Below are 21,734 nucleotides of genomic sequence, written 5' to 3'. Positions count from 1 at the left end.
AAGATGCAATTTCATAAATTCATCAAGTGGAGTGTCTAGATGCTCCTAATTAATCACTTCAGACCAACAAATATTTCTAACATTATCCATATAAGTCTCAGCAAAATATTTTGTATGACCTCTTTATTACATATTTTTTGTACTTTTACCCCTCTTAATATTTCACAATATCCAATTACAGTCTTGTCCCATCGCTGCAACTCCCCTACAGACTCGGGAGAGGCGAAGGTCGAGAGCCATGCGTCCTCCAAAACACAACCCTGCCAAGCCACACTGCTCACTTAACCCGGGAGCCAGCCACACCAATGTTTCGGAGAAATCACTGTCCAACTTGCGCTCGAAGTCATCTTGCAGGCGCCCGGCCCGCCACAAGAAGTTGCTAGAGTACGATGAGACAAGGAAATAACCTGAACAAGATTAAAGGCACCGGTTACAGTGAGAAACTTCATCTTGAGCGGACAGCTTGATAAAAACCAGTCAATATTCAGATCCCCAAAAACTTAGACCTCTCTGTTGACATCACATACACTATAAAGCACACAGATTGTTTAGATTCTGAGTGTTAGCACTTGGTGGCCTATAGCAACACCCCAAAAGAAAAGGCTTTAGATGTGCCAGGAGAACCTGCAACCAAAACACTCCAATAACACTTGACATAAGATATTCTCTAAGCATTACAGCAATAGGGCTCCGAGTATATTCAGCAACACCTCCCCCATAAGCATTCCTGCCTCTTCTATAGATGTTATATCCTTGTATGGCTACCACTGTATGAAATGAATTATCTAAGTGAGTCTCAGAAATGGCTAATATGTTCATATTTTAAATCTGACGTTAGCAAGGTATTGATTACATGAACCTTATTTCTTGGGCTACATATATTAATATGGACTATTTTCAGCCCGTTCCGGGGTAGCTTATCAGAGATAGACATAATATGGAAAAGAGCAAACAAAGCAATATTTGAAAAAATACACTACCAGTCAAAGGTTTGGGGTCACTTAGAAATGTCCTTGTTTTTTAAAGAAAAGCAAATGTTTTTGTCCATTAAAATAATGTCAAATTGATCAGGAATACAGTGTAAATGATGTAAATGACTATTGTAGCTGGAAACGGCAGATTTTTTTTGATGGAATATCTACTGGAATATCTACATAGGCCTACAGAGGCCCATTATCAGCAACCATCACTCCTGTGTTCCAATGGCACGTTGTGTTAGCTAATCCAAGTTTATTATTTTAAAAGGCTAATTGATCATTAGAAAACCCTTTTGCAAACTGTTGTTCTGATTAAAAAAGCAATAAAACGGGCATTCTTTAGTGATGAGGTAGTCATTAAAAAATCATGTTAAACTGTTTCTGACTCAAGACCTTTCAACTTTTTATATTTTACTAATTTGTAAAAGTATATATAATTCACCTTTGACATATAGGGTAAAGTGTGTAGGCCAGTGACCAAAAATCTCAATTTAAATTCAGGCTGTAACAACAAAATGTGGAAAAAGGGTCAAATGTGGTCAAAGGGTCTGAACACTTTATGTAGGCACTGTAACGTTACATAAGAACTGGGTTCAACACTATTTGAAAATGTTCTAATACTTTGCCATCTGCTCTGGCCTACTTGGAGTGCCAAAGTGGCAGGATTGCAGCTGAGAATATTCTATTGGATCCAGGCAAGCATAATCAAGCCCTGCTAAAGTACTTGAAGATATTTGAAATAGTATTTGATCCCAGGTCAGCATTGCCATTCTACATACTCATCCCAAGAGAAATCAGTACCTCCTTGGGAATTCTCTCTCCTCTACGGTTCTTTCAGTTTGCATCTCTTGGGCACAAGTCTTCTCTATTAATAGAGAAGAAGAGGAAATGGTTTACTATTCTTGAGCAGCTAAACATACTTTTACATAGCAAGGATACAAAATGCATAGCAATGACGAGAAACATTCTATTGCTCTCTTTATGGTCAGTGTTCATGTGCAGGAGGATGTCAATAGCCCACTGGTGCTGGGAGTCAGCCAGGGGAAAGTTCTGACAGTATAGCCACTCCCCAAACTCCAACAGGTAATCCACCTTCTGCCAGTGACTCTTCACACTCTACACACCATAAACCCATAAGGCTCACGCATACAAAGCCACAGCTTAAGCGCGATACACAGAGCACAGCTGCAATAGCACTAAGTTTCCACTAGATATTGCTAGAGTCCTTCAACACCCTAAGCGCAATAGCTCCACTTGGGATTCAAACCTAGCAAGGAACTGCTGCAATCTTTCACACTTCGAAGAGAGCACTGAAGCTATGTGTATGTCTCTAAAGTAGTCTATCGCAAGAGTGAATGTGGAAAGTGTGTGTGTGCATTTGTGTTTATGTGAGTGTGCGTCGTGTGTGTGTTTGTGTTACCACCTACCAGTAGGGAGATTATGGAGTTCTGGTAGCTGGCCAGCTGCTTTAGTATTTCCCCAGCACACAGTGCAACTCCATTGCTCCCACATGTGGCACTGAGTTCATCCCTGAACTTCGGCATGTCTAGCAGAACGCTCTCCCCTAGCCAGGACATCACCAGCACCCAGTGCTTTAACAGGAGCCTAAGGCACAGTCAAGGAGAGAACATACAGTTTCACACTCTTATGCCCTTTTCATATCATCATGTAGACCCGAATCATACTGTCCTTGCTCAGACATTTTGTTTTCACATTGTCATTTCCAGTAACTATGTGGATGTGCACATCCTTCGGCTGAACTATCAACACCTAATGTTTTCATAAGGATTTGACGCTCTGAAATGCCCTCACAAAGTTGTTTTTATTAAGCAGTAGATTTGACAAATCATACATATTTAAAGTTATGCTCATTCACCCAATAAGGATGAGGTCTTTTTTGCTGAGGCATCCATATTGAAATAATTTTCCCTATCCAAAATATGAAATTTCATTAAACATACATCTACGTACATACTAATTTATAACGTCATATTCATATCAAGGTATGAATACCTTGCATGTGCATGCATACAAATGATGATGGCAGTAATAGGAGTGTTGTATAAATCCTTTTCCCTCTCTCTCCTCCTTTCCTTTCACCATGTCTATCCCTTGTTCTCTTCCATCTATATTCTATCACACTTTTCTCCCTTCTGCCTTTCTCTCTCCCCTATTCCCCTTGCCATCTCTACCCAGTACTCACAACCTGTTTCTTGTGTGGGGATAGCATGCTTCAGCAGATTCAGAGCTCCCTTCCAGTCTGAGCTGTCTGCCTGGATGTGGAACAGCATTCCATACAAAGCTGCTCTCAGAGTCAGGTCATCCTCAGGGCTCCCCATGCCTACACACACACACACAGAACACAAAACTTTTTCTTATTTTTTAACGTGTCTGGATTCCATAGCTTCTGGAAACAACACTACAATATATGGACTGCTTGGAAGTAAAATGCCACACACCTAATAAGACAGCATAACTGGTGTGTGTGGGAATCGGATTTCCTCTATGTCTACTTAGTGGTGTTTGAGAGTGATAGAGCACGAGATATTCATTTTCATTCCGTAACGGTCTAAGCAGGTTTATGGAACTCAAGTGACAAACAGGATTATGCCCCACCCACATCAACTGGGCCGCAGTGGAGCAGGTCGAGAGCTTCAAGTTCCTGTGTCCAAATCACTGAAGACTTAAAATGGTCCAAACACGCACGCACAGTCGTGAAGAAGGTGCGAAAGCATTAGGAGCATGGCATTATACATTCGGAGCATTAGTTGTGAGGGCACACATGGAATTATACATACAGAGACAGACAGAGAGATTTCTCAGTAACTGTGAGGATGTCCACCTAACTTGTGGACCATGCTCAATCCTCTTAAACATGCAGCATTGCTCAACATCTCCGACCGGCTTTGCCTTGAAAGGGTCAAATGTTATTGAATTGAATAAGTCTGCAAAAAATGCAATTAGTCAACCGGTCAGAAATTTGACAAAATGTTACTGCTACAGGAATATAGACACTGACAGTCACCATTTTGGAGAACCATACTAAGAGTGGGACCTTAAAGCCTTGAAGATAACCATTAACTGAAGTCAGTGGTAGGACTGTATATTGCACATTGTTTCAACATATTTACTATAACTACTACTGCATATGGCTCTGAGTATATTGTAATGTTCTATTGTGGATACTATGTGCAGCTCATCTTGCTATGTTTAACAAACACTTGATCCCATCCCATATTTTTAAGGCCCAGTGCAGTCAAAAACGTGATTTCTGTGTTTTATATTGTGTATATTTAAACACTGAGGTTGGAATAATACTGTGAAAATGATCCCACCACCTGAAATTTCAGTCTGTTTTGGGGGATGGAGTTTTGTCCTTCCATTGTGATGTCACCATGTGATCAATTTGTTAATAGACCAATTGGAAAGGGAGTTCACATCTCTGCCAATAACAGTACATTTTCAGCTTTTCCCTCCCCACTCAGACCAAGCAAAATTCTTGCTTGAGTAAATGCCCTTTGCTAAGAAGCTATTTTTGACAAAAACATTTTTTAATCGCAGTTAGGTAGTTACATCCGGCAATTCTGGCTAACCCCAGATGATCTGAACCATTTTTTTGTTGGTTTGCTGGTCGAAATTGACACACACATTTTTTTTAAAGTTAGAAATGGTACAAAAAAGTATCTTAACAGGCCCATACCTTTTTAAATAAAAAAATATACATATAAGATTTTAAAAGGTGGTGTTAAGATACTTTTTTGTTCTCTGTTATACTAATCAATCATGAGCATTTGGCTGATCAGTGGGCAACGACTGGCTTGGTTTTCTGATAGTTTGGGTGACCACAGCTCAGCCTCACATTCAAAGTCCAACACGGCATCAGCAAAGACACCTGCTCCAACTCTGTCATCAGTTAGACAGACAAGATCATCAGTCGTAAAAAAACATAAAGGCTGCCTAGAAATGTTGAAAGAGCACATTCCACAGCGTTACCTCACTCAAATGTCCTATTATTTGGGCATCTAAAACTATGATTTGGTCAAAAAGCAAAGCGCATTATCCTCATGATTCCTGTAATGAAAGTGTCTACCCTGACGCTGAGCCTGTGCCCTCGTTGGGGCCTGGTGCTGTGATGATTGAGCCACCCACCGCACAAGAGAAAAATATGTTCTGATTGTATAACATTTCAAAATACAATTGCAGGAAAAACACAGCTTTGGAAACGTTGTCCCCTTTTCCTTGTCGGAGAGAGGAGGGTATTAATATTCAGCTCAAAAGCAACTATTTTACAACCAATATATGTGATATGGCTTTGAGATATAGAAATGCGCAACGGCAATTGCAGGAAATAGGCCTGTGTGTCTCATGGGTAGTAGGCTACAACTGCAAAGTTTTTATTAGGGCATTAAATGTACTCTTCGATGAATACTTAGCTACTAGCAGTGAGTATTATATCTAGTTTTGAATTTCACAAATTATTTAGCCTATGATATTAGTTATTGCACATACAGTATGTAATTTGTATCTGTTGTACAAAACACTCTGGAGTCATATTTGGAGGTAAAATATAGCAACTATAGTCTAATCGTCAACCCAAAATTCAAGACCAAAAGTATGTGGACACGTGCTCGTCGAACATCACTCCAGTATCTCTGCATATTGTAAATATGGTATTGGAACTGACCTTGTATATAGCTTCTTACTTTCTCGTGTTCTTATTTCATGTGTGTTTTGTTCTACCTTACATTATTTTCAGTGCTACATTGATATTTATTACTGCATTGTTGTGTTTGGAGCTTGCAAGAAAGGCATTTCACTGTACTGCACTGTACTTGTGCAAGTGAGATTAAAACTTGAAACAAACTTTCTCATTACCAAATGTTCCGATTACTAAACATACCATCGTAAAACTGACTGATCCGACTGATCCTTGACTTCAGCGATGTCATTTACAAAATAGCCTCCAACACTCTACTCAGCAAACTGGATGTAGTCTATCACAGTGCCATCTGTTTTGTCACCAAAGCCCCATATACTACCCACCACTGCGACCTGTATGCTCTTGTTGGCTGGCCCTTACTACATATTCGTCACCAAACCCACTGGCTCCAGGTCATCTATAAGTCTTTGCTAGGTAAAACCCCGCCTTATCTCAGCTCACTGGTCATAATAGCAGCACCCACCCGTAGCACACGCTCCAGCAGGTATATTTCACTGGTCATCCTCAAAGCCAACTCTTCCGTTGGCCGCCTTTCCTTCCAGTTCTCTGCTGCCAATGACTGGAACGAATTGCAAATATCACTGAAGCTGTTTTGAGTCCCCGAGCCGACTAGGTGAGAAATCTGTTGATGGGCCCTTGAGCAAGGCACTTAACCTTAATTGCTCCTGTAAGTTGCTCTGAACAAGATTGTCTCCTTACTGACTAAAATGTCAAATATAGATATACCTAAATATTTTATCACAATGCTACTGAGGCTTACCAGTTAAAACCATAGAGATTTGTTAACAATGCTGTCTCTGACAGGCACAGTGAGACACATATCAATGAGACTGACATTTGAAATGAATACATTATTCACTCTCCTTGTGGTACTGTAACTGAGTTAAAATAATGAGTTATTGATGGTTGGGTGATGAATCACGTCTTCTCACATTATCACTGCGCTGACATACAGAGCTTGGGGGAATAACTGCTTTTTAGTAAAAATACATAAACAGCTCCTCATATTGACTAACTTGACTTTAACCAGAAAGTCCCATTGAGGTCAGAAAACCTATTTCCCAAGGGAGACCTGGGCTGTTATGTTACTGTACCTCGTCTTCAATGTCCAACTTCTGTCCCATCTGCTGCTGGAGAAGCCATTTGGTCAACACCCATGTGAAAATTACCTTTATCCTTGCTGCATTATGGATGCTCTAACCTGACACATTTCCATTAGACAGGTACAGTGCATAGCCACTCAGCTAAAAGTCCATAAAGTGTGGAAAATAACAGTTAGAATAGTAACCATAGCAGCATAGGTTAGCAAATGGTTAAAACTGTTTGCATAGTAAACATAGCAGTTAACATAGTATTGGGTGCGTCCGCAGTATGTGACTTCCTGTGCTTACGATTGGCAGGAATCAACCATCTGCTTCCTGTGTCTGCATTTGGGTCTCGCCTTGTACCCTTATAAACTGGGCAAAAAAATAAACGTCCTTTCAATGTCAACTAGGTTTATTTTCAGCAAACGTAACATGTGTAAGTATTCGTATGAACATAAGATTCAACAACTGAGACAAACTGAACAAGTTCCACAGACATGTGACTAACAGAAATGGAATAATGTGTCCCTGAACAAAGGGGGGGGGGGGGTAACAAAAGTAGCAGTCAGTATCTGGTGTGGCCACCAGCTGCATTAAGTACTGCAGTGCATCTCCTCCTCATGGACTGCACAATATTTGACAGTTCTGGCTGTGAGATGTTACCCCACTCTTCCACTAAGGCTCCTGCAAGTTCCCAGATATTTCTGGGGGGGAGTGGCATTAGTCCTCACCCTCTGATCCAACAGGTCCCAGACGTGGGATTGAGATCCGGGCTCTTCGCTGGCCATGGCAGAACACTGACATTCCTGTCTTGCAAGAAATCATGCACAGAACGAGCAGTATGGCAGGTGGCATTGTCATGCTGAAGGGTCATGTCAGGATGAGCACAGCGTTGAGATTGCCTGCAATGACAACAAGCTCAGTACAATGCTGCTATGACACACCACCCCAGACCCTGACAGACCCTCCACCTCCAAATCGATCCCTCTCCAGACTCCCGGCCTTGGTGTAATGCTCAATCCTTCGATGATAAACGTGAATCCGACCATCACCCCTGGTGAGAAAAAATCGCGACCCGTCAGTGAAGAGCACGTTTTGCCAGTCCTGTCTGACCCAGCGACGGTGGGTTTGTGCCCATAGGCCACGTTGTTGCAGGTAATGGCTGGTGAGGACCTGCCTTACAACAGGCCTATACGCCCTTAGGCTGAGAGAGGCTGGACTATTGCGGACAGTCTGAGCACTGATGGAGGGATTGTGCGTTCCTGGTGTAACTCGGGCATTTGTTGTTGCCATCTATGTACCTGTCCCGCAGGTGTGATGTTCAGATGTACCGATCCTGTGCAGGTGTTTTTACACTTGGTCTGCCACTGCGAGGACGATCAGCTGTCCGTCCTGTCTCCCTGTAGCTCTGTCTAAGGCGTCTCACAGTACGGACATTGCAATTTATTGCCCTTGCCACATCTGCAGTCCTCATGCCTCCTTGCAGCATGCTTAAGGCACGTTCACGCAGATGAGCAGGGACTCTGGGCATCTTTCTTTTGGTGTTTTTCAGAGTCAGTAGAAAGGCCTCTTTAGTGTCCTAAGTCTGTGACCTTAATAGCCTACCGTCTGAAAGATGTTTGTGTCTCAATGACCGTTCCACAGGTGCATATTCATTAAGGGTTCAATGAACAAGCATGGGAAACAGTGTTTATAGAATTTATCATTCTAGGTGCTAGTGGAACCCCTCGACAACATTCCGCTGAAAAGTCAGTGACAAAATTCAAAAACATTTTTTTAAATATGTAACTTTCACACATTAATTAACAAGTCCAATACAGCAAATTAAAGATAAACATATTTTTAATGTAAATGCTTTACAGAGAAAGCACAACATATGATTATGTTAGGTCATAGCCAAGTCCAAAAAAACACTCAGCCATTTTTCCAGCCAAAGATAGGAGTCACAAAAAGCAGAAATATAGGTAAAATTAATCACTAACCTTCGAGAATCTTCATCAGATGACACTCATAGGACATCATGTTACACAATACATGTATGTTTTGTTCGATAATGTTCATATTTATATCCCAAATCTCAGTTTACATTGGTGCGTTACGTGCAGTAATGTTTTGATTCCATAACATCTGAGGATTTTGCAGAAATACTCAATAAACATTGATAAAAGATACAACTGTTATTCACAGAATTAAAGATAGACTTCTCCTTAATGCAACCTCTGTGTCATATTACAAAAAAACTTTACGGAAAAAGCATTATCTGAGAACGGTGATCAGAGCCCAATCCAGCCAGAGAAATATCTGCCATTTTGGAGTAAACAGAGGTTAGAAATAACACTATAAATATTCACTTAACTTTGATGATCTTCATCAGAAGGCACTCCCAGGAATCCCAGTTTGACAATAAATGACTGTTTTGTTCCATAAAGTCCATCATTTATGTCCAAATAGCCACTTGTTGTTAGCGTGTTCAACCCAGTAATCCATCTTCATGAGGCGAGAGCACTTCATCCAGACAAAAACTCGAAAAGTTCTGTTACAGGTTGTAGAAACAAGTCAAACGATGTATGGAATCAATCTTTAACATAAAACATCAATAAGCTTCCAACCGGAAAATTCCAATGTCTGAAGAAAAGCACTGGAACGAGAGGTAACTCTGTCGGGAGCACGCATCACAAGCCTGAGACACTCTGCCAGACCACTGACTCAAACAGGTCTCATACAGGCCTCCTTTGTAGAATCCTCTTTCAAGTTTCTAAAGCCGTAGGAAGTGCAACTTGACTCCATAGACACTGTGTATTCGGTGGCCAAGCTTTGAAAAACTACAAACCTCAGATTTCCCACTTCCTGGTTGGATTTTTCTCAGGTTTTCGCCTGCCATGTGAGTTCTGTTATACTCACAGATATCATTCAAACAGTTTTAGAAACTTCAGCGTTTTCTGTCCAATACTAATAATAATATGCATATATTACCATCTGGGACAGAGTAGGAGGCAGTTCACTCTGGGTGAACTCGCTCTTCACTCGCTCTTCATCCAAAAGTGAAAATGCTGCCCCCTATCCCAACAAGGTTAAGTACAGTTAGAATTCACTGATTGTCACAAACGTTGTTGTAAGAATCGGCTCCGGTGCGGGACATAGACCCCGCTCCGCTGGTGGATCTGCCCGCTTCGGTGGGGACTCTGGCGCGGGGATCGTCGCCTGTAGCTCCAGACCATGGATCGTCTGGAGCATAGAGCTGGCACAATGTGTCCTGGACAGATGACAACCTTCGCACGGCAAGTGTGGGGGGCTGGCACAGGACGCACCGGGCTGTGGAGGCGCACTTTAGACACTATGCATAGAACCGGCACAGGACGTACTGGGCCGTGGAGGCGTACTGGACGTTTGGAGCGTAAAGCTGGCACAACGTGTGCTGGACAGATGACAACCTTCGCACGGCAAGTGCGGGGAGCTGGCACAGGACGTACCGGGCTGGGGAGGCGCACTGGGGACACGGTGCGTAGAACCGGCACACATTGTACCAGAACGATGACACTCTCCTCAAAGCAAGTGCGGAGAGCTGGCACAGGTGGCATCAGATGGCTAACACACTCCTCAGGGTGACTGTCTTGCCTATTCAGCCCTCTCTCATCACTCTCCTCATCTTTCACCAACCACTCCTCGCTCATTCTATCCCAATATTCCTCCTCGGTCTCTGACTCACCCCTCAGCTCCACCCAGTGTGCCTCCCATACGTGTTATTTCTTAGGCTGCTTCTTAGGCCGCGAATCCTGGTGTTGTCGCTGTCCCTCCTTCGCTGCTTCCGCCTGCTTCCATGGCAGGCTCCTACCATTATTTCATCCCAAGTCCAGGATGTCCTCCACTCCCGGCTTTCCTCCCAGGCCCAGGATCCCTGCTCCTCCTGGGCACGCTGCTTGGTCCGTGGGTGGTGGGATCTTCTGTCACGAATGTTGTTGTAAGAATCTGACCTGAATCTGGTTCATCATTTTATTACGTAAACTGGCAAAAAACAATAAAGAACAAAATGAACGTGAAGCTATGCAGTGCTCAAGGCAACTATACACAAACAAGATCCCACAACCAACAGGTGGGAAAAGGCTGCCTAAGTATGATCCCCAAACAGAGACAACGATAGACAGCTGCCTCTGGTTGGGAACCATACCAGGCCAACCTAGAAATAAAGAAACTAGAATGCCCACCCTAGTCACACCCCGACCTATGCCATTCCAGGGTTTTTCTTTATTTTTTTTTCTATTTTAAACTAAACTATGAAATAACACGAAAAATGTGTTAAACAAATCAAAATATATTTTCTATTTGAGATTCCTACGATATTTATTTCTCAACTTCTCAACTCAATCGAATATTAAGCACATTGCTTCGCTTTATAACTGAGTATAGCCTTCCTGGCTGGCATGAAAATGAACCACATGAAAAGCATCCTCCATTCGTTATTTAATGTATTTTTCCCCCTGGCTCTGTTCGAGACAGGTGCAAGATAATGGTCCATTCTAAACCATCAGAATTTTCACACGTATAATATGTAAAGACAAGATTAAATAAAAAAATTGTCTGATAAGTGACATCATTAGCCTATCACATGTGAATGATGCTCAGAAGAAAGAAGAAACAAGAAACAGCACATGCCTTTATTTTAGGAAATCATAGTCGCACACCTCATGTAGCCTAGCCCATAGGCCTGTATGGTTTGATAAGGTTTGTATCACAACTAAAGTGGCCAAATGTGACCCGTTTCATGTATGTTGCAGGTCACTACTTCACACGAGAGCCTTTTGAACATACATTTTTTTGTGAACTTTCATGTGCCTTAATAACAAACTTGTATGCCATCTGTAAATACTAATACAATTGTTAAATTACGAGCCTAGTTGCTTAAGCCACAGAAAAAGCAATCAACCTTCCCGCTAGCCATGATTGGCTGAGATAATGAGTGGGCTGGAAATGCTGAGAGGTGAATTTGGATTGGTCTGCCATATAGAAGTCTTCTGTCTATTTGAGCAGGTCAGTATGTGTAGTGTAATCCTGTCTAACACTGCTTTTTTAAAATTATTATTATTTTTTATGTATTGCTATTAAAACTTAACAAAAGACTCCAGTATGGAAGTATCCATTTCAATACAACGTCACTGCAACAACTGTTTCAGAACACTCTCGTCAGAGCAAAGAATGACTGATGAATTTACGAACGCTCAACACCGGTTGAATATGGCCAGTAAACTTTGGCAAAAGAGCGTAATTAAATTGTTGCCAGGAGCACAGTTAGTCACCAACACTCTGGATAACATGAAAATAGCCTAACCAGAGTTTGTGCTACAGGATGCAAATTTCTGTTTGAAAAAGCTAGCCTTGGCTTTCCTAACTGCCTGTGTATATTGATTCCTAACTTCCCTGAAAAGTTGTATATCACGGGGACTATTCGATGCTAATGCGGTACACCACAGGATGTTTTTGTGCTGGTCAAGGGCAGTCAGGTCTGGAGTGAACTATGGGCTATATCTGTTCCTGGTTCTACATTTTGTGAATGGGGCATGCTTATTTAAGATGGTGAGGAAGGCACTTTTAAAGAATAACCAGGCATCCTCTACTGACGGGTTGAGGTCAATATCCTTCCAGGATATCCGGGCCAGGTCGATTAGAAAGGCCTGCTGGCTGAAGTGTTTTAGAGAGAGTTTGACAGTGATGAGGGGTGGTCGTTTGACCGCAGACCCATTACGGATGCAGGCAATGAGGCAGTGATCACTGAGATCTTGATTGTAGACAGCAGAGGTGTGCCGGTGTTTACGGATTTCGGGTGGTACCTTGTATGTTCATTGACAATTTGTGTGAGATTGAGGGCATCAAGCTTAGATTGTAGGCAGCTGGGGTGTTAAGCATGCCCCGGTTTAGGCCAAATAGCAGCACGTGCTCTGAAGATAGATGGGGGACAATCAATTCACATACGGTGTCCAGGGCACAGGTGGGGGCAGAGGGTGGTTTATAGCAAGCAGCAACGGTGAGAGACTTGTTTCTGGAAAGGTGGACTGTTTGTTTGGGTACAGACCTGGATAGTTAGCCTGCAGAGTTCTGTCTATCTCTGCAGTAGATTGCAACTCCGCCCCCTTTGGCAGTTCTATCTTGTCGGAAAATGTTATAGTTAGGGATGGAAATTTCATGGTTTTTGGTGGTCTTCCTAAGCCAGGATTCAGACACGGCTAGGACATCCGGGTTGGCAGAGTGTGCTCAGGCAGTGAATAAAACAAACAGGGAGGAGGCATCTAATGTTAACATGCATGCAACCAAGGCTTTTATGACTACAGAAGTCAACAAATGAGAGCACCTGGGGAATAGGAGTGGACCTAGGCACTGCAGGGACTGGATTGACCTCTACATCACCAGATGAATAAGTGTACGGTGTACGGCTAAAGGCTATAAGAACTGGTCGTCTGGCACGGTCCGAAAATAGAGTAAAAGGAGCAAGTTTCTGGGCGCGATTGAATAGATTCAAGGTATAATGTACAGACAAAGGTATGGTAGAATGTGAATACAGTGGATGTAAACCTAGGCATTGAGTGATGATGAGAGAGATATTGTCTCCAGAAACATAATTTAAACTAGGTGATGTCACCGCATGTGTGGGAGGTGGAACTAAAGGGTTAGCTAAGGCATATTGAGCAGGGCTAGAGGCTCTACGGTGAAATAAGACAATAATCACTAACCAGAATAGCAATGGACAAGGCATATTGACATTAGGGAGAGGCATGCGTAGCCGAGTGATCATAGGGGTCCAGTGAGTAGTTAGGCTGGCTAGAGACACGGCGATTCAGACAGCTAGCAGGCCGTGGATAGCAAGCTAGCAGAAGGGCCTTAGAGGGACGTTGCGACAGAAGAAGTCTGTTATAGGCATAGTGGCCCAAGAAATTGTCTGATGGATCTCTTCAGTTAACAGTTAAATATGCTCTAGACAGCTAGCGGGTGTATACAAAGGAGAGCTCTCCAGTAAGTACCAAATCATTCAAAGGCCATTTTCTCAAAACTGAGTTTACAAGTTTATCAACTTTCAAAGCAGAATTATTTTCCCATTGTTCCTCAAAAATGCAGTGTATGATATACCATTTTGTAGCTCTGAGTCTCTACTTTTATCCGATGTAAGAAACACAATTTCAAAGACCGATTTGAGCCAGGTTACAAATAACTTCTTAAAATTAAGAGCCTAACTAGAATACATACGTAGCGTGTGAGTTTCAAGTTTGAGGAAAATAATTATCACCATAAAAATGAAGTCACTTATGAGAATGGTGTTTTCCTGCTAATGGAACGCTTAAAGCATACTGCCGTGTGCTCGTTGCTGTGCTTGTAATGTGAAGAAATAAGCTAAATGTTTATGAACAAGCTAAACATTCTAATCTGTTGGAGTGTGAAGGACCTCAAATAAAACTGTGGACCTCAAATAAAACTGTGAACGACCTCGGTGTTACTCTGGACCCCGATCTCTCTTTTGAAGAACATATCAAGACCATTTCAAGGACAGCTTTTTTCCATCTACGTAACATTGCAAAAATCTGAAACTTTCTGTCCAAAAATGATGCAGAAAAATGTATCCATGCTTTTGTCACTTCTAGGTTAGACTACTGCAATGCTCTACTTTCCGGCTACCCGGATGAAGCATGAAATAAACTTCAGTTAGTGCTAAATACGGCTGCTAGAATCCTGACTAGAACCAAAAAATTTGATCATATTACTCCAGTGCTAGCCTCCCTACACTGGCTTCCTGTCAAGGCAAGGGCTGATTTCAAGGTTTTACTGCTAACCTACAAAGCATTACATGGGCTTGCTCCTACCTATCTCTCTGATTTGGTCCTGCCGTACATACCTACATGTACGCTACGGTCACAAGACGCAGGCCTCCTAATTGTCCCTAGAATTTCGAAGCAAACAGCTGGAAGCAGGGCTTTCTCCTATAGAGCTCAATTTTTATGGAATGGTCTGCCTACCCATGTAAGAGACGCAAACTCGGTCTCAACCTTTAAGTCTTTACTGAAGACTCATCTCTTCAGTGGGTCATATGATTGAGTGTAGTCTGGCCCAGGAGTGGGAAGGTGAACGGAAAGGCTCTGGAGCAACGAACCACCCTTGCTGTCTCTGCCTGGCCAGTTCCCCTCTTTCCACTGGGATTCTCTGCCTCTAACCCTATTACAGGGGCTGGAGTCACTGGCTTACTGGGGCTCTTTCATACCATCCCTTGGAGGGGTGCGTCACTTGAGTGGGTTGAGTCACTGATGTGATCTTCCTGTCTGGGTTGGCGCCTCCCCCCCTTGGGTTGTGCCGTGGCGGAGATCTTTGTGGGCTATACTCGGCCTTGTCTCAGGATGGTAAGTTGGTGGTTGAAGATATCCCTCTAGTGGTGTGGGGGCTGTGCATTGGCAAAGTGGGTGGAGTTATATCCTTCCTGTTTTGCCCTGTCCGGGGGTGTCCTCGGATGGGGCCACAGTGTCTCCTGACCCCTTCTGTCTCAGCCTCCAGTATTTATGCTGCAGTAGTTTGTGTCGGGGGGCTAGGGTCAGTTTGTTATATCTGGAGTACTTCTCCTGTCCTATTCGGTGTCCTGTGTGAATTTAAGTGTGCTCTCTCTAATTCTCTCTTTCTTTCTTTCTCTCTCTCGGAGGACCTGAGCCCTAAGACCATGCCTCAGGACTACCTGACATGATGACTCCTTGCTGTCCCCAGTCCACCTGGCCGTGCTGCTGCTCCAGTTTCAACTGTTCTGCCTTATTATTATTTGACCATGCTGATCATTTATGAACATTTGAACATCTTGGCCATGTTCTGTTATAATCTCCACCCGGCACAGCCAGAAGAGGACTGGCCACCCCACATAGCCTGGTTCCTCTCTAGGTTTCCTCCTAGGTTTTGGCCTTTCTAGGGAGTTTCTGTGCTTCTACACCTGCATTGCATGCTGTTTGGGGTTTTAGGCTGGGTTTCTGTACAGCACTTTAAGATATCAGCTGATGTACGAAGGGCTATATAAATAAAATGTGGACAGTTGTTCCAATATCTTCAGTATGCACCTCGGAATTGGAAAAGATCACGTGCAGTTGCATCCCCGATGTGTCTGTCTTCACTTGTAGCCTGAAAGAAAAACCAGATCACATGACTGAGAGCCATGTGAGTGAGAGGTGCTTCTGAGCATGCAGCCTGGAAAAGGGAATTATAATTATTATACCTTTCTACTGTATTTTATTCAGCTATGATCAATTGTATTATTCCTACTATAAATGGCCCTTCCGGCGCCGACAGAGATGGCCGCCTCGCTTCGCGTTCCTAGGAAACAATGCAGTTTTTTGTTTTTTTACGTGTTATTTCTTACATTAGTACCCCAGGTCATCTTAGGTTTCATTACATACAGTCGAGAAGAACTACTGAATATAAGAGCAGCGTCTACTCACCATCAGTACGACCAAGAATATGACTTTCGCGAAGCGGATCCTGTGTTCTGCCTTTCACCCAGGACAACGGAATGGATCCCAGCCGGCGACCCAAAAAAACGACTTTGTAAAAGAGGGAAACGTAGCGGTCTTCTGGTCAGACTCCGGAGACGGGCTCATCGTGCACCACTCCCCAGTATACTTCTCGCCAATGTCCAGTCTCTTGACAACAAGGTTGATGAAATCCGAGCAAGGGTAGCATTCCAGAGGGACATCAGAGACTGTAACGTTCTTTGCTTCACGGAAACATGGCTCACTGGAGAGACGCTATCAGAGTCGGTGCAGCCAGCTGGTTTCTCCACGCATCGCACCAACAGAAACAAACATCTTTCTGGTAAGAAGAGGGGCGGGGGCGTATGCCTTATGGCTAACGAGACGTGGTGTGGTCACAAAAGCATACAGGAACTCAAGTCCTTCTGTTCACCTGATTTAGAATTCCTCACAATCAAATGTTGACTGCATTATCTACCAAGGGAATTCTCTTCGATTATAATCACAGCCGTATATATTCCCCCCCAAGCAGACACATCGATGGCTCTGAACGAACTTTATTTGACTCTTTGCAAACTGGAATCCATGCATCCTGAGGCTGCATTCATTGTAGCTGGGGATTTTAACAAGGCTAATCTGAAAACAAGACTCCCTAAATTGTATCAGCATATCGATTGCGCAACCAGGGCTGGCAAAACCTTGGATCACTGCTATTCTAACTTCCGCAACGCATATAAGGCCCTGCCCCACCCTCCTTTCGGAAAAGCTGACCACGACTCCATTTTGTTGATCCCTGCCTACAGACAGAAACTAAAACAAGAAGCTCCCTCGCTGAGGTCTGTTCAACGCTGATCCGACCAATCTGATTCCACACTCCAAGACTGCTTCCATCACGTGGACGGGGATAAGTTTCGTATTGCGTCAGACAACAACATTGACGAATACGCTGATTCGGTGTGCGAGTTCATCAGAACGTGCATTGAAGATGTCGTTCCCATAGCAACGATTAAAACATTCCCAAACCAGAAACCGTGGATTGATGGCAGCATTCACGTGAAACTGAAAGCGCGAACCACTGCTTTTAATCAGGGCAAGGTGACCGGAAATATGACCGAATACAAACAGTGTAGCTATTCCCTCCGCAAGGCAATCAAACAAGATAAGCGTCAGTATAGAGACAAAGTAGAATCTCAATTCAACGGTTCAGACACAAGAGGTATGTGGCAGGGTCTACAGTCAATCACGGATTACAAAAAGAAAACCAGCCCCGTCACAGACCCGGATGTCTTGCTCCCAGGCAGACTAAATAACTTTTTTGCCCGCTTTGAGGACAGTACAGTGCCACTGACACGGCCTGCAACCAAAACATGCGGCCTCTCCTTCACTGCAGCCGAGGTGAGTAAAACATTTAAACGTGTTAACCCTCGCAAGGCTGCAGGCCCAGACGGCATCCCCAGCCGCGCCCTCAGAGCATGCACAGACCAGCTGGCTGGTGTGTTTACGGACATATTCAATCAATCCCTATCCCAGTCTGCTGTTCCCACATGCTTCAAGAGGGCCACCATTGTTCCTGTTCCCAAGAAAGCTAAGGTAACTGAGCTAAACGACTACCGCCCCGTATCACTCACTTCCGTCATCATGAAGTGCTTTGAGAGACTAGTAAAGGACCATATCACCTCCACCCTACCTGACACCCTAGACCCACTCCAATTTGCTTACCACCCAAATAGGTCCACAGACGATGCAATCTCAACCACACTGCACACTGCCCTAACCCACCTGGACAAGAGGAATACCTATGTGAGAATGCTGTTCATCGACTACAGCTCGGTATTTAACACCATAGTACCCTCCAAGCTCGTCATCAAGCTCGAGACCCTGGGTCTCGACCCCGCCCTGTGCAACTGGGTACTGGACTTCCTGACGGGCCGCCCCCAGGTGGTGAGGGTAGGCAACAACATCTCCACCCCGCTGATCCTCAACACTGGGGCCCCACAAGGGTGCGTTCTGAGCCCTCTCCTGTACTCCCTGTTCACCCACGACTGCGTGGCCACGCACGCCTCCAACTCAATCATCAAGTTTGCGGACGACACAACAGTGGTAGGCTTGATTACCAACAACGACGAGACGGCCTACACGGAGGAGGTAGGGGCCCTTGGAGTGTGGTGCCAGGAAAATAACCTCACACTCAACGTCAACAAAACTAAGGAGATGATTGTGGACTTCAGGAAACAGCAGAGGGAACACCCCCCTATCCACATCGATGGAACAGTAGTGGAGAGGGTAGCAAGTTTTAAGTTCCTCGGCATACATATCACAGACAAACTGAATTGGTCCATCCACACGGACAGCATCGTGAAGAAGGCGCAGCAGCGCCTCTTCAACCTCAGAAGGCTGAAGAAATTTGGCTTGTCACCAAAAGCACTCACAAACTTCTGCAGATGCACAATCGAGAGCATCCTGGCAGGCTGTATCACCGCCGGGTACGGCAACTGCTCCACCCACAACCGTAAGGCTCTCCAGAGGGTAGTGAGGTCTGCACAATGCATCACCGGGGGCAAACTACCTGCCCTCCAGGACACCTACACCACCCGAAGCTACAGGAAGGCCATAAAGATCATCAAGGACAACAACCACCCGAGCCACTGCCTGTTCACCCCGCTGTCATCCAGAAGGCGAGGTCAGTACAGGTGCATCAAAGCTGGGACCGAGAGACTGAAAAACAGCTTCTATCTCAAGGCCATCAGACTGTTAAACAGCCACCACTAACATTGAGTGGCTGCTGCCAACACACTGTCAATGACACTGACTCAACTCTAGCCACTTTAATAATGGGAATTGATGGGAAATTATGTAAATATATCACTAGCCACTTTAAACAATGCTACCTTATATAATGTTACTTACCCTACATTATTCATCTCATATGCATATGTATATACTGTACTCTATATCATCGACTGCATCCTTATGTAATACATGTATCACTAGCCACTTTAACTATGCCACTTTGTTTACATACTCATCTCATATATATATACTGTACTCGATACCATCTACTGTATCTTGCCTATGCAGCTCTGTACCATCACTCATTCATATATCTTTATGTACATATTCTTTATCCCCTTACACTTGTGTGTATAAGACAGTAGTTTTGGAATTGTTAGTTAGATTACTTGTTGGTTATTACTGCATTGTCGGAACTAGAAGCACAAGCATTTCGCTACACTCGCATTAACATCTGCTAACCATGTTTATGTGACAAATAACAATTTGATTTGATTAATGTGAAATAATGCCATGGAATTCTAAGCAAATCTTGTCTGCTAAATGAACTAGTGTAGTCCACAGGCAAATGGCATAGCCAGATCAGGGCCTAAAATAAGGACAACTTATGTTCATATCATGTCTCTTTAGACCTGTATAAAATAAATCATGGATTTATTGTGATGGTGTAGGCTATATTACAATGATGTATTAGTCTTTTTAAAGTGTAGATGTTCCAAAGGTCTGCATCAGTGGCTTGTAGGCTATGCATTGAAGCCAGGAGATGCTAATTAACGGTCAATTACAGTGAGACCAGAAGTTATTTGTTTGACAATCACCGGCTGACACAATTTCATGACCACCACAGCCCTACATGTGAGCGGGTTTTCCCTTTTTGCGAGCTCATGTAATTATCTTGGATGTGTGTAAAATCCCCGCCATGGACATGTGTCCATGTGCTCAACATGGTGTGAGATATGTTGATGCCGGTGACCCTCTTAATTTAGAAACAACCTTATTTGTAACGGCCGTTGGTGGAAGAAGGTGAGGACCAGGATGCAGCGTGGTACGTGTTCATGTTTTTATTAAATAGAACTGAACACTAAATACAAAGTAACAAAAGGAACAACTGAAACAGCTCAGTCAGGTGCAAAATACACTAAACAGAAAATAACTACCCACAAAACCCATGTGGGCAAGAGCTACCTAAGTATGGTTCTCAATCAGAGACAATGATGGACAGCTGTCCCTGATTGAGAACCACACCCAGCCAAACAACACAGAAATCAAAAACATAGAAAATTAACATAGAATGCCCACCCTAGTCACACCCTGGCCTAACCAAAATAGAGAATAAAAAGCCTCTCTATGGCCAGGGTGTGACAGTCCCACCTCAGTCTTGGCCCTCGTAGAGGGTGCTTCTGGACTGAGGGGCACCTCTGGACTGAGGGGCTGTGATTCTGGCAGCGCCGGAGTGAATGGCGACTCTGGCAGCGCCGGAGTGAAGGGCGACTCTGGCAGCGCCGGAGTGAAGGGCGACTCTGGCAGCGCCGGAGTGAAGGGCGACTCTGGCAGCGCCGGAGTGAAGGGCGACTCTGGCAGCGCCGGAGTGAAGGGCGGCTCTGGAAGCGGCGGAGTGAAGGGCGGCTCTGGAAGCGGCGGACAGGAGGGAGGCTCTGGAAGTGGCGGACAGGAGGGAGGCTCTGGAAGCGGCGGACAAGAGGGAGGCTCTGGAAACGCCGGGCAGGAGGGAGACGCTGGAAGCGCCGGACAGGAGGGAGACTCTGGAAGCGCCGGACAAGAGGGAGACTCTGGAAGCGCCGGACAGGAGGCAGCACCTGGAGGGAGGAGACAGAGAGACAGCCTGGTGCTTCGGGCTGCCACAGGAGGCCTGGTGCGTGGAGGTGGCACCGAATGTACCGGACTGGAGGCGCACTGGAGGTCTCGAGCACCGAGCCTGCACAACCTGTCCTGGCTGGATACTCCCTGTAGCCCGGGAAGTGCGGCGGGGTGGAACAGACCACACTGCGCTGTGCTGGCGAACAGGGGACACCATGCGTAGGGCTGGTGCTATATAACCCGGGCCGAGGAGACGCACTGGAGACCAGATGCGCTGAGCCGGCCTCATTATTCCTGGCTCGATGCTCACTCTAGCCCGGCCGATACGAGGAGCTGCGATGTAGCGCCCCGGGCTATGCCTGCACACTGGGGACACCGTGCACCTTACGGCATAACACGGTGCCTGCCCGGTCCACCTCTCGCCACGGTAAGCATGGGGAGTTGGCTCAGGTCTCCTACCTGACTTAGCCACACTCCCCGTGTGCTCCCCCCAATACATTTTTGGGGCTGCCTCTCGGGATTCCTTGCCAGCTGTGTTCCCTCAAAAGGCTGGCTCCCTTTACCTGCTGCCTCCGCTATCCTGGCTGCCTCCGTCTGTTCCCATGGGAGGCGATCCCTTCCAGCCAGGATCTCCTCCCATGTTTACGAACCCTTCCCGTCCAGAATGTCCTCCCTTGTCCATGAGTCCATTCCACGCTGCTCCTGGTTACCACGCTGCTTGGTCCTTTTTTGGTGGGTAGTTCAGTAACGGCCATTGGTGGAAGAAGATGAGGACCAAGGTGCAGCGTGGTACGCTGCATGTGGGCAAGAGCTAACTAAGTATGGTTCTCAATCAGAGACAATGACAGACAGGTGTTCCTGATTGAGA

General features: G+C 44.7%; 1 long non-coding RNA gene across 2 annotated transcripts in view; it reads right to left on the bottom strand.

Moving 5' to 3' along the window:
• Positions 1–7,043, bottom strand: part of LOC109889813 (uncharacterized) — a 46,762-nt gene extending 39,719 nt beyond the window's left edge. For both annotated transcript variants that reach the window (XR_004209816.1, XR_004209817.1), the window contains exons 1-3: positions 6,792–7,043; positions 3,181–3,318; positions 2,405–2,582 (exon numbers count right to left, since the gene is read on the bottom strand). This is a non-coding gene — a long non-coding RNA (uncharacterized LOC109889813). The remainder of the gene's footprint in view (positions 1–2,404; positions 2,583–3,180; positions 3,319–6,791) is intronic.
• Positions 7,044–21,734: the final 14,691 nt, after the last annotated feature.

This window comes from Oncorhynchus kisutch, linkage group LG4, assembly GCF_002021735.2.
Source record: "Oncorhynchus kisutch isolate 150728-3 linkage group LG4, Okis_V2, whole genome shotgun sequence".
NCBI lineage: Eukaryota > Metazoa > Chordata > Actinopteri > Salmoniformes > Salmonidae > Oncorhynchus > Oncorhynchus kisutch.
The sequence above is the reverse complement of the archived record's forward strand: the minus strand, read 5'-3'. Positions and strand labels throughout refer to the sequence as shown.